The following is a 13,831-nucleotide window of genomic DNA, read 5'->3' as shown; positions in this document are numbered from 1 at the left end:
CACTTCTATAATCAGAGTTTCAATAATGAGGTTGCCTACTGAACTATCTGGCCCCATCCCTATAGTATTATCAGAGAGATACACACAGTGGTATTAACTTTCAGTTAAGAATGAATTTTGTTTTTTTTTTAAATAAGCATTTTTTAAAAAAATTATTTATTCAGAGAGAGAGAGAGACTGAGAGGCAGAGACACAGGCAGAGGGAGAAGCGGGCTCCATGTAGGGAGCCCGATGCGGGACTCGATTCTGGGTCTCCAGGATCAGACCCCGGGCTGCAGGTGTCGCTAAACCGCTGCGCCACCGGGGGTGCCCTAAGAATGAATTTTGAATGACAAAATCAACTTTGGATGACAAAAAGACGGTTGAGAATTCTTGAGAATCTTTCTTTAATAAAGAGGACTTGGATTTTATTTCTAATTTTTAAATTATGATTCATATTGTTGTTATGAAATTTTATATAACAGATTGTTCCAATCTTAATTCATCAATTCTTCATAAAAATACATTTTTATCTATTTACATTACAAAATCCTAGAAGTGACAATTGGAGCTGGGGCCAATGCATATTTGCTCTCTTTTTTTTATGGAACAATCCCCTGGTTCTCATAGAAATCTTACCAAGGTAGAAGAGTTTTAACGTTCATATTCCTTAAGGCTCTTATCTCCAAAACTATGCATTTAGATTTTTCTTTAGCATCTCTACTATTTTTATAAGTTTATAAAACTTTTTTCACTTTATGAATAACAGAGTACCTGGTCTTTTGGTCAAAATTTTTATAGTACAACTAAATATATCTACGAGGGCTTTTTTCCCCAAAATTATTTTAACATGTACTTCCAGAATAACTATTAGCAAATTTGAGGGCTAATTTGAGTCTTAGAACGTTGTGATACATATTATTGCAATACAGATTTTTTAAAAATCACAGTCCAACTGTATATTTGTTTTTTGTATCATGACAGTTTTGTATATGCCATATAGCATTTCCTCTTGTTATCATTATTATTGGCAATAACTCTTTATATTTTTAATAATATAAATAGGAAGATTTAAAAGTTTTCATGGTTTTGGAAAATATAATTCAAAATTCTCTCTTGTAACATGATGATAGTTTTCTTGCTTATCAACAAACTACGAAATGTTAGTATATTGTCAGCTTTCTGTATCTTACTTTATATTTTCTAAATGCTCGAGTTTCTTGACATTTATAACATAAAAGAAATCTACTGGTGCTTTTATTCCTTTTGGAGTATAAATATGAAGTGGGTCCTAGCAAAAACATTGCTTCCTTCTCATGTATTACTGTTAGGAGTGAAAATTGGTACAATGTTCATGGAGGGCAACTTGATTCTATTTGTCAAAATTAAAAATGCTCATATTCTTTGACCTAATAATTTCAACTTCTAGGTTTTTATTCTATAATCTTGCATATGTGCAACACAAAATATGTGCAAATGAAATTTTTTGCAGCCTATTTGTAATAATAAATGATGGGAAACATTAGTAAATGTTATTAAGGACTGCTAAGATGAATTATGGTATACTCATAAAGTAGATTATTATACAGCCAGTATAAAAAAATGATGACTTTTGTATATACTGATTTGGAACAATCGTATTTTTTAAGATTTTATTTATTTATTTGAGAGAGAGTGAGAGACAGCATGCACATGAGTAGGGAAAGGGGAAGAAGATGAGGGAGAGGGAAAGGGAGAGAATCCAAGCTGACTCCATGCTGAGCATGGAGCCCAATATAGGACTTGATCTCATGACCCTCAGGTCATGACCTGAGCCAAAACCAAGAGTTGGATGCTTATCTGACTAAGCTACCCAGGTGTCCCTGGAAGAATCTTTAAGATTGAAAACTCAAGGAACAGAGTAAGTGAATAGTAACTAGCTTTAGACCAAAGGAGGGGAAAGAGAAAGAGAGAAGGGGAATTTATATAGGTATGCTGGCAAATGCACGGATTATCGTTAGAAGACTCTCCAAGACACTAGGTACAGTGTTTGCCTCCAGAGAAGGCAGCTGGGTAACTGAGGAAAGGGAGAGAGATTTAGGTTTATATTGTGTATTCATTCATTTGTATCTTTATATCACATGTGTATGCTTTTCTTTATATATACACAATGTACACACAAATATCTCTAAAAATGAAAAGAAATATAGCCTCCTATCCCAGAAGAAATACACTGTCTGATATTACTTTTCATTTCCTCCTTCCCCTTCCATCACTTGAAGAGCACTGAAGGCCTTTTGTTAGTTGACAAAGAACAGACATTTCTATCTTTACAACTAACTAGCCCATGCAATCATTGCCAAATAACGAGAGAGGGGTTGAACCTCTTAACCTTAATATTTTTTTAAAGATTTATTTATTTATTCAGAGAGAACGAGAGAGAGGCAGAGACACAGGCAGAGGGAGAAGCAGGCTCCATGCAGAGGGAGAAGCAGGCTCCATGCAGGAGGCCCAACGTTGGACTCGATCCCAGGTCCCCAGGATCACACCCCGGGCTGCAGGTGGCGCTAAACCGCTGCGCCACCGGGGCTGCCCTTAACCTTAACATTTTAAAAGTGTTTGGCTTTGTAAATATGTAGTTGGGTCTCTGCAATCTAAAGGGAAGTGGAGGTCTGATAGTTATAAAAGTAGAAAAGAGTCCCCTCTGGAGGTTGGAATTGTTTGTGGTCAGAGCTTAGTAACTGCCAGATTGCCTCAATGCACTAATGTATACAATCTCAGAATGATATTCTAGCATCAGACTAAAATTAAATCTCTGAAGATGGCTGAATTTGCACCATATAAAACATGTTCGATGTTATAGAACATGTACTACATATGTAAAACATATTTAGAAACTAATGGCATTAGGTTTGAAAACTTATTCCAGTTTTAAAAGGAGTTTTTAAACTTTAAAACAATAAAATAACATATCCACAAAGAAAAAAGGCTAAAATTTCAATACAGAAAAAGAATTACAAAGATTGTATAACAGTTTGTAAAATACTATCTTGCTTATAGGCAAAAGCCTTACCAAATCTTATATTTTGTGGTCATTGCACTGACTGCCAAAGAGAAACAAGAAAAGTAATTTCCTTAAAAGAAATCTCAAGGACATTGGGAGCAAAAAAATAAAAATAAAAAAAAAATCACACTGTCACATGCATTCTCACAGCACCAGAACAATTACATGCAGATCAGATCAGTGCCAACTGACTAATATTTTCCCTTCACCATCCCAGGAATTCATAATGTGTTTCTCTTCTAAAGATGTTTAAATGACTGTATAGTCATATGGACTGGCACTTGATCCCTTAGAATGAGTAATAATACATACCCCCAGGAGAAAGATGTCTTTGTTTCCTGGATCTTGAAGTTGTACAACATATGGTCTGACAGATTTTAAGCTCCAAGTATCTATTTTTAGACATGATAGTTCTTTACCCTTATCTTTTAATAAAAGAAAAAGTATTTGTTGAGCTGAGACTTGCTTTCGCAATAGCACTTCAGCTAGCTTTGTCAGCTTAGAAAGTTTGGTGAGATGAATAATTTAGTCTGTAGGTGTAATATGTCTAGAAAAGAAATTTAAGTAGGGGTTAGATAATGCAGGTAATTAAATAAATGATCTTAGGATATCTGATTCACAATGACTTATTTAAATATGTACTAAAAATACATAAAGATCATAAATCCTGATTGTGATACTCTCAAGCAATACAGAACACATACTTCACCATATAATAGAAAAAATTGTTTTATGTGCTTTAAAACATTTGAAAATCCTCTTTTTTTCTTTTGTTAATGCTCATAGAAAATCAGTACTTAGTCAAAACAGGACAGAATCAAACTAAGATTTATACTTAATGCCAAGAAAAATGAACATATTTTAGAACGTATCTTCAATTAGACAAATGATTTTTAAAAGCACTTTTCTGAGAATAGTTAGAGACATTATGATAAGGATTGCTTCTTTAGATTGTCAAATTTTGTGGGTACAAGGGGTACTGTGTCATGATACTATCCTTGACCTTAGGAAAATCATATATACAGCAGATTCTCCAGGGCCAGAGAAGAGAGTGACTCCCTCCATCTCACATATGGCTGAGAAGTCATCAATTGTATCAAAAGAAATGGATGTCATCAAAATATTCCCTCATATTCATTCTTCTTTGGGAAACCTTAAGAATGGTCCCTGTGATGTTAGAAAAAACAGACTTCTTAGTTAAGGGAGGAGTACCTAGGAATATTCACGCAGTCCTCAATTTACAGATGACTTCGGTTCTAAAACTTTGGTACTGAAAGTGGAACTTTCAGTTAAGACAATGTTATAGGTGGTACTGATCTTCTGAGAATACAGTGGGCCTCCCTTATCTGTGGTTTCATTTTCTGGTGGTTTCAATTTCCTGTGGTCAACCACGGTCAGGAAGCAGACGATCCTCCTTCTGACGAATCAGCAGAAAGTCAACAGTAGCCAAACACTATGTCACGATGCCTATGTCATTCACCTCACTTCATCTCATCACGTACACATTTTATCATCTCATATCATCACGAGAAGAAAAAGGGTGATTACAGTACAGCAAGATATTTTGAGAGAGGGAGAGAGAGAGAGAGACCATATTCACCTAACTTTTATTGCAGCATATTATAATTGCTTTTATTATGAATTATTGTTGTTAATCTCCTGCTGTGCCTAATTTACAAATTAAATTGCATCATAGGGAAGTATGTATAGGAAAAAACAATAGTATATATAGGGTTCAATGCTATCCATGGTTGCAGGCATCCACTGGAAGTCTTGGAACGTATTCCCTGAAGATAAGGGAGGGGAGGGGGGAATACTGTAATCTACAAAATGAAGTCTTATAAGAAATAATAGCAGAAAAAACAGTAAAAACCAAAATTATTGTAAAACAAGTATCAAAGCACAAAACAACAAACTGTTTAAAAATAACATTTATGATGGGGCACCTGGGTAGCTCAGTCTGTTAAACATCCAACTCTTGATTTCTGCTCAGGTTATGATCTCCGGGTTGTGAGATCAAGTTGCACATCGGGCTCCACGCTGGGTGTGGAGCCTTCTTAAGATTCTCTCTCTCCTTCTCCCTCTGCCCCTCCTCCACCCTCCCTTTCTCTCACTCTTAAAAAAATAGTAACATTTATGTTGAATATTCATTTTTAGATAAAAGGTTTTCTTAGAGGACAATAAAGAGACTATAGGTTTTTGTGGGAGTTGTGAAGAGTTTTATTAGCACTTTCATGGACTCTAGAGGTTGTTTTCTTTTTCACATCAAAACTGCACTTTAAAAAATGTCACTTTCCTTTACTCTGTTTTAAAGACACCACTGATATAAGTCTTATTTATACTTAGGCATGATCACAGTCATAGTGAGGGAGGTTTGTAAGAATGGATCAAGAGAGAGGAAAAGATTCTAAAATTAGCTAAATACAAGTTAAAAGAGGGAGAAGAAAGGAAAGGAGATTAAAGATGAAATATCTCTGGGAAAGAGATTACTAAGGTCTCAGTAACAAATTTATGTAGTGAAATAGAGAAACATCTGGCAGGCTGACGTATGTATGGCTGAGAGATGTTAGGTCAGATAATTTCTATCCATGCCTGTCACCAAGTGACACGCTTTATTCAGGACAACTTTGTTACTGAGGTTTAAGCAGGGAAAGATGCAGGGGCAGAAGGAAGTGGGAGGCCACTAGAGTAAACACCTGCTGTTTTACCTCCCCAGCAACTGTTTTGTCTTCTTTTACTCTCCCTGTTCCTTTGGGATAGGAGCTTAATCACAAGGAATAACAACAGCCTTTAATTGCTGGAACTGGGAGTCCAGGCCACAGTGGGATTAAGCCCTGAGCTGCTGAGCTGGTGAGCTGCTAGCCTTGAATCTTCCCAGGCTGAGAATAGAATTGGTCCCAGAATCCAGAGTAGAGCCTTAACCAGCAAGGGAAAAATAAAGCAACTCCAGCATTTAAACCATAGTAGTTCTCAATTCTGGCTATATGTTAGAATCATCTGCTGAGGATTTAAAGAACAAAAACAAAACTGAAAAACTACACCAGTAAATGGGCCTCATGTCAAACCAATTAAATCAGAATCCCCAGAGGTGGAGAGCTGGGTTTGTGTCTGTAAAAAATTCCCTCGGTGATGCGCAGCTAGGACTGAGAACAGCAGGATAGGAGAGTACCAGAGTGAAAAGATCAAGTGTTCAGCTTATGGGTAAAAGTGAAGAGGGAAGCTCTGTGGGTAGCTCGGGAGCAGGGAACACTCATGTTCAGTTGGCTTACCTAGTGTCAAAATGGGATCTGGAGGACTCAGAGGGAATCAGGAGGACACCAGGTATCTGAAAAGATGGTGGAGTTAGGAGGGCAGTAGGCAAGGCTTCCTGTTCCTTGTTATTTGGTTCAGGGGCAGACTTAAATTCTCTCCTCAATGATCATTTGACAAGCCCACCTCCCCTGTCCAATGTCTAGACAAGGACAGTAATCCACCACCTCTGTACAAGGAGAGCAAGCCTCCCACTCAACAGAATTTTAGAGCTAGAAGGGATCTTCAACATTATCTGGTCCAACACTTTTCTTTTGGACTGTGATATCTCTGCGGACTTGTTAAAGGCATGGAATGTTTCTTATGCTTCATTGTTTCTCTAGTGCCTATAGGTGGATGTATAAATATTTGGTGATCAACTGAATGAATGAATTTTCAGATGAGGAAACTGAGTTGTATAGTCAATAAATTAGTCAGTTCATTCATACCAGTACAAACAGAAAGCTTTGGATATCCATAAGGATGGATGTACATCATGGTGACTATAGTTAATAATACTGCATTGTATATTTGAAATTTGTTGACAGTAGATCTTAAGTATTCTTACCACACCATAAATTAATGGTAACTATGTGAGCTGATGGATATGTTAATTTTTTGTGGTAATCATTTCACAATGTACAGGTATATCAAATCATCACGCTTTACAACTTAAATATTACACAATTATTATTTGCCAATTATACCTCAATAAAGCTGAGAAAACTAAAACTAGCAAAAAGTTGCAATATGCTCATAAGTTTTGCTTTAACGTAGTGTCTTTTTTCTTATAATGGGAATTTGGTATTTCATAAACAAAAAGAAATGTTTGAAGCTGGAAAAAAAGAAACATAAGAAACAGTATTTCTGATGATCTTAGAAATATAAGTAAATTTAATCCAACCAACAATTTGGTATACCTACTAGGGAAGGCATTGTATTAGGTGCTATGAGTTAGTAGAGATTAATTACTAAGGGCCCAGGCTCTGGATTCAAAGTGCCTGGGTTTGATTTCTGGTTTCTACTTTCTGGCTGTGTGATATTTATTGATTTACTTAACCTCTTCATCCTTCCCTTTTCTTATCTGTAAAATGGGAATAATAAAACATGCCTTACAGGGATTACAGTACTTCATGCATAATAAATACTCACTAAATGTTAACCATTTATTAGATGATTTAATATTTTCTGCTGTTTTGAACCCCCATTACCGAGAAGGGGGGGATTTTTTTTTTTTACCAACATGGGATTTTATTTTGCTGAGCTGGTTTGGGTGTGGTAGTGTGGTGATAGGGCTGGAGCACCTCTGAATTTAGGCAAAATAATGAGGAAAGGAATTTGAAGTCAGGAGGACAATCCAGAAAGAGGAAAATGTGAGCCAGTGGGTCTAACAAGGGATCTGAGAGCTGTTTTTCTGCATAGTGTGGTAACCTCCATGACAAAACCTGTGGTAGAGTCTACTTTGCTCACTAATGTTTTCAGGTGATACGGTTCACTTTGGCAGAACTCAAAGTCATTCTGGGTGTAGCAGGCAGGATATACAGCTGGCACAGCCAGAGGATGGGAGAATAGGTGGCGTTTGGATCCCACAAAGAAGAATGAGACTCAGTCTGTACCCTTAAGAAATTGCAGTATAACAGCAGAGATTGATATGTATGTGCCATATTAATTTAAACACAAGGTAGAATAAATTTGGTGTCACACTGATTACACAAAATGCTACAGAAATACAGAAATGGGAAAGATTTACTCTGAACGAGGGTTTGGAAAAACTTCAGGGAGAGACGGTATCACCCTTTCTAGGTTAATTGTTATGGAATTAATGTTTGTGTTTCCCCCAAAATTTATATGTTGAAATCCTAACATCCAATGTGATGATACTAGGCAGTGGGGCCTTCAGAGTGGTAGTTAGGTTATAAGGCTGAAGCCCTTATGAAGGGGATTAGAGCCCTTATGAAAGAAACCACAAGAGCTCTCTTACTCCTTTCTGGTCAGGACACACTGAGAAGACAGTCAACTATCAGGAAGTGAGACTTCACCAAACACCAAATCTGCTGCCACCTTGATGTGGACTCTCCAGCTTCCAGAACTATGACAAATAAATGTCTGTTGTTTAAACAACCTACTCTATGGCATTCATGTTATAACAACCCTAACAAACTGAGACTAAGAGAGTGCCTAACAAATGGATATGGTGAGCAGAGGAGTGAGCAAAGGATCAGAGGCAAAGGAGTATAGTGCTGTGGTTGGGAAACTGTGAGACTACCTGGTATTAGAAAACAATGCCAAAAACCCACTTCCATCTCTAAACCTTTTGCTATGTAAACTACCACTGTTACGTGCAGCTAAATATAATCTTGATAGGATGTTCAGTAAATATGTGTTAAATGAATAAATAGAGGAATGAGAAAAGGATTGGAATGGGAGATCAAAGATCTCAACTCCAATTCTGGCTCTCCAACTGTAGTAGTAGACAGAGATGTTTTTGTCTGCCCAACTTACCTTTCTTCATTTTTATTTTTTTACCTTTCTTGATTTTTAAAAAAGATTTTATTTATTTATTTGACAGAGAGAGAGTGCTTATGTGCACATAGGAGCACATGAGTCGGGGTGGGGAGGTGGAGGTGGTTGGGGCAGAGAGAAAAACAGACTTCTTGCTGAGAAGGGTGAGAAGGGAGCCAGATGCAGGGCTCAATCCCAGGACCCTGAGATCATGACCTGAACAGAGGCATATGCTTAACTGACTGAGCCACCCAGGCACCCCTAGCATTCTAGCATCAGTAACACAATCACATTATACCCTGCCACCCTCACACTTCCCTGGAAATAATGAGCTGGTCACACAAGTCAAGGAAAGCCAATCAGAATCTTTATTTTGGATTTCATTTTTAAGACTAAGAAAATCTCTCTCTTTTCTTTTGGGTTTAAAAGGATGTAACCCTAGAGATACTTGCAACCAAATTTTTTGTCCCACAGATGAGCCTGAGAGAATGAGGTATATGTACAAAGGGAAGCTGAGCCAAGATGCAGAGACAGCTATGAATCTAATTTAATTCTTGGATTTAGTAATGCCTGAGGCAATCTCTGCCCCTCTTCTTTCCATGTTATGAGAGAAAACCTTTTTTTGTTGTTGTTGTTTGAATTAGTTTGAGTTGTACTTCTGTCACTTACAACTGAAAGAATTCTGTGTAATACAGTCACTAACTAGCATTATTTATTAGAAAAGTAATTTTTTATCCATGTTGGGTCTTAGTTTCCTTATCTATAAATAAGGGGGTTGGACAAAATAATCATTAATATTCCTTCAAGCTGAGGTTGAAGACTTTGAACTAAATATGCTAATCTGTATTCTTGGCTGTGACTTTTTTAATGGATAAATAATCTTTAAAGGAAAAGTCTCATAACATCAGGTGAAATCTTTTCTTCATGTCAACTCTTAAGTTAGAGCATCACAACAGGATGCAGAATGCAGTCACTCAAAATTGGTAAGATTACTTCATAATTTAATACAGGATAAAGGCGGCACTTTGAATCAGTGGGCAAAGAAGGTACTCATTAAATGATGGAACAAATGACTAGCAACTTGGGAAAAAAAAAACAGAACTGAATCTCTACCTTGCTTCTTTCTCCAAATAAAATCCCAATGACTCAAAAATTTAAAGGAAAAACAAGAAAAATAATAAAGTAATGAAAGAAAATGAGTGAATGTGTTTTATAAACGTGGTGTGACAAGTAAGTATAAACTCAAATACAGTATAGGCCAGGTGTTAAGAGCACAGGTTCTAGAAGCAACAGCCAGGGTTGAAATCCTGCTTCCACACACATAACAGCTTTATGATCTTGAAAAAGTCACTTAACACTTCTTTTTTTGTTGTTATTTTGTTAAAGATATTATTCATTTATTCACGAGAGACACAGAGAGAGGCAGAGACAGGCAGAGGGAGAAGCAGGCTCCCTGTGGGGAGCCGGAATTGGAGCTTGATCCCAGGACCCCAGGCCAGGACCCCAGGATCACTACCCGAGCCCAAGACAGACGCTCAACCACTGAGCTGCCCTGGTGCCCTCACTTAACCCTTCTAAGCCTCAGTTTCCTCATCTGTAAAATTATACCTATCTCATAGGTCGAATAAAGGAAAGAATTTTATGTATAGGAATATCCTGGAAGAATATAAACAAAATGTAATAGTGATTATTTCAAGGAGATGGAATTATGGGTGAATTTTTGCCCTCTTTTTCTATTTTCTATAGAAAAATATTTCTATTTTTTTGTAGTCTCTACAGTGAATTAAAATATTGTTTTCTGAGTGTCAGCATAGCATCACAATTATGATCACACACTCTAGAGTTGGACTTCTTAGGTTCCAGTTACTTATTAGCTGTGTGAACTTGGGCAGGTTACTTAGCCTCTATTTTAGTTTCCTTATATGTAAAATGGAGATAATATTATTTCAATCATAGATGTAAATGGATTAATATAGGTGACGTAATTAGAATAGTACCTGGCAGATAGCATTATATGATATGTTCAAATATTAACATTTTTTCTCTTTTATGTCGTTTTCCTTAGGTATACAGTAGCTCACTGTAGTAATGTGAGTGTCTGCAGACTGTGACCAGTGGCCAGGAGTTCTATGAGCTAATAGTTTTTACATTTTTAAAGGGCTGTGAAAAAAGAAAGAAAAAAGAAGAATATGCAAAAGAGATAGTATATGTTCCACAAAGGCTACGATATTTACTATCTGGCCCTTTATAAAAAAATTTGTTGACTGTTGGCTTCATTTGTTCCCCCTTTCAAACATGTTTAGGATTTAAAATCACCATGCTATAAATACCAAGGAATAAATTTCTAAGGGTGGGATTTCAAAAAATACTATAAATAGAAAGGGAAATAGTTTTGGACAAGGAAGATTTTATTCTATTTTGTGAATATTTGCCCCTCTTCCCCCACTCTGTAGTAAGATCACCTTTTCCCCTTTTTCTACCAGTGATTAAGAATCACTTCATAGTAATTGAAAGCATGGTACTGTGGAATCAAATAACCCAAAAGGTACTTAAACTCACCAGGCTGAATGGCATCTTAAATGGTTATTGTGTTTCTCTTGGCCAACTCTGTCATGCTGATCGTGGCAATCTAACTACCATGGAAATCCAGGATCATATCAGATCTGCAATCAGCAAATTTGCCAGACTAAGTACCTAGTTCCTTGCCACAGACCCTAGTGGTACTAAGTGTGGGAGTAGGAAGGCTGACTCAAAAAGTGTCTCTAGACCCCAGATAGGCACATTTCAGAGTAGGAAAGTTGCCACTAGTAAAATCTCTAGATTTTTTTTTAAAGATAGATTATTTATTTATTTATTTATTTATTTATTTATTTATTAATTATGATAGACATAGAGAGAGAGGCAGAGACACAGGAGGGAGAAGCAGACTCCATGCCAGGAGCCCGACGTGGGACTCCATCCTGGGACTCCAGGATCAGGCCCTGGGCCAAAGGCAGGCGCTAAGCCGCTGAGTCATCCAGGGATACTCAAAATCTCTGGATTTCAAAAGAAATCCAACGTTGTTAAAAAGTAATTATTTTGAAAAGGGAGGAAATTAAGCTAAGTATTTTTGTTGTTGTTGTTGTTGTTGTCGTTTTTCTGGTTGTTTGCAAACAGAAAAGTGTTAACCCGTGATTATCAGGGTACTTTATCCACTGCTTTACTCAATTATAAGCAATTTGTAGCCTTTTCATGTATTTTCATAAGCACACAAAATGACCTCAGGCAAGAGAATGAGAGAAGAGACATGATGTTCCTCTGAAGGCCTTCAAACTACACTGGTAGGAAGCTGGTAGGTCTGTCTAGGAAGTTGCTGTGTGGTAGGAGTTGTATTTGTCTATTAAGTCCAGGAATCTGTGTATAGCTGTAGTGGGTGGATGGTGGGAAACTGGAGGGCCACTTCCTTTCTGATCTTAATTGGGTCTGCTAAGATGCAAACATGAGTGGCCACAAAGGGACTGTGATGTGACAAAAAGCTATCTGCATGAAAAACTAAGGACATTTCCTGCACAGAGCAGGTGATGCAGGCACATTTGACACAGTGAAAAGAAAGAAAGAAAGAAAGAAAGAAAGAAAGAAAGAAAGAAAGAAAGAAAGAAAGAAAGAAATCCTTAGTTGTAAAAGGGCAGATATGCTTCTAAATATAGTACAGATCTGTACTCACACTTGACTTTCAGCCGAGTGTCTTAAGTCCTACTTGGGGACGAAGGACTCCAGAGTCCCTACTTTCCCCTGCAACACACTTTTCGATGAAAAAAAAAAAAAAAAGTTGGAGGAGAGGCTTCATTATAGACTTGGCAAACTTTCTTTTCTCAAGTAAAGTCATTTAAAAACACATATACCATCTGATATTAGCATGGTTTCATAAATGAAAATTGTAAAAGAGAGGTAGAACAAAACAAATTTAACTTAAAAGCTGAATTACTTTAGGGACGCCTGGGTGGCTCAGTGGTTGAGTGTCTGCCTTCGGCTCAGGGTGTGCCTGGAGTCCCGGGATCCAGTCCTGAATTGGGCTCCCTGCAGGGAGCCTGCTTCTCCTTCTGCCTATGTCTCTGCCTCTCTCCCTCTCTGTGTCTCTCATGAATAAATAAATAAAATCTTTAAAAAATTGAATTACTTTAGACTTTATAAAAAACTCTGAAAGATGACAACTTTAGAACAGCTTCTAGTGAGACAGGGCAGGGCCTGGATTTGGTCTCAACCCTGAAGGTGAAATCTAGCTTTCATTGACAGCTGAAACTATGCATTTTGAGTAGTGTATCTTGCAAGAATGTGGAAGCAGGGTGAGTATTATCTCAAGGAGAAACAGAACTACGAAGACAGGCAAAGACTGAACCAAACTAGTCTGCACCCTGCTGAACCCCCCTGTGCTGACTTTTCACCAATGTTTCCCCTCATTATAATACTAAAAACCTCGGGTAAGGTATTTAATATGCTAATTAGACATGCAACACATGAAGAAGCATAAACTTGGCAGGTGCCAAGAAATCCCCACCTCAGTATGTCTCAACATCACTCCTTTGCTTCCTCAGTCCCTTCAAAAACTTTCCCTGGGCCAGCCCAGGTGGCTCAGTGGTTTAGTGCCGCCTTTGGCCCAGGGTGTGATCCTGGAAACTAGGGATCGAGTCCCACATCAGGCTCCCTGCGTGGAGCCTGCTTCTCCCTCTGCCTGTGTCTCTGCCTCTCTGTGTCTCTAATGAATGAATGAATGAATAAATAAATAAATACATCTTAAAAAACAAACAAACAAAACCTTTCCCTGGCCTGTTAGGGAACACAGCCTGAAAGACTCTTTCCTTTGTGCTATTTCCCTTGTGCTGCAGAATAAGTCCCAATAAAAGCCTTGCCTGGCACTCCCTTTTGGCTTCTAGTCAATTCCTACTATTTAGTAAGCCCAAGGACCAAGTGGGTGACACTAGGAAAACTGCCCTCCACCATGTTGCAACTACTTATCCTTTTTTTTCTCTGTTTCTTCATCAC

Source organism: Vulpes vulpes, chromosome 7 (assembly GCF_048418805.1).
Source record: "Vulpes vulpes isolate BD-2025 chromosome 7, VulVul3, whole genome shotgun sequence".
Taxonomy (NCBI): domain Eukaryota; kingdom Metazoa; phylum Chordata; class Mammalia; order Carnivora; family Canidae; genus Vulpes; species Vulpes vulpes.
Note: the sequence above shows the minus strand (reverse complement) of the source record.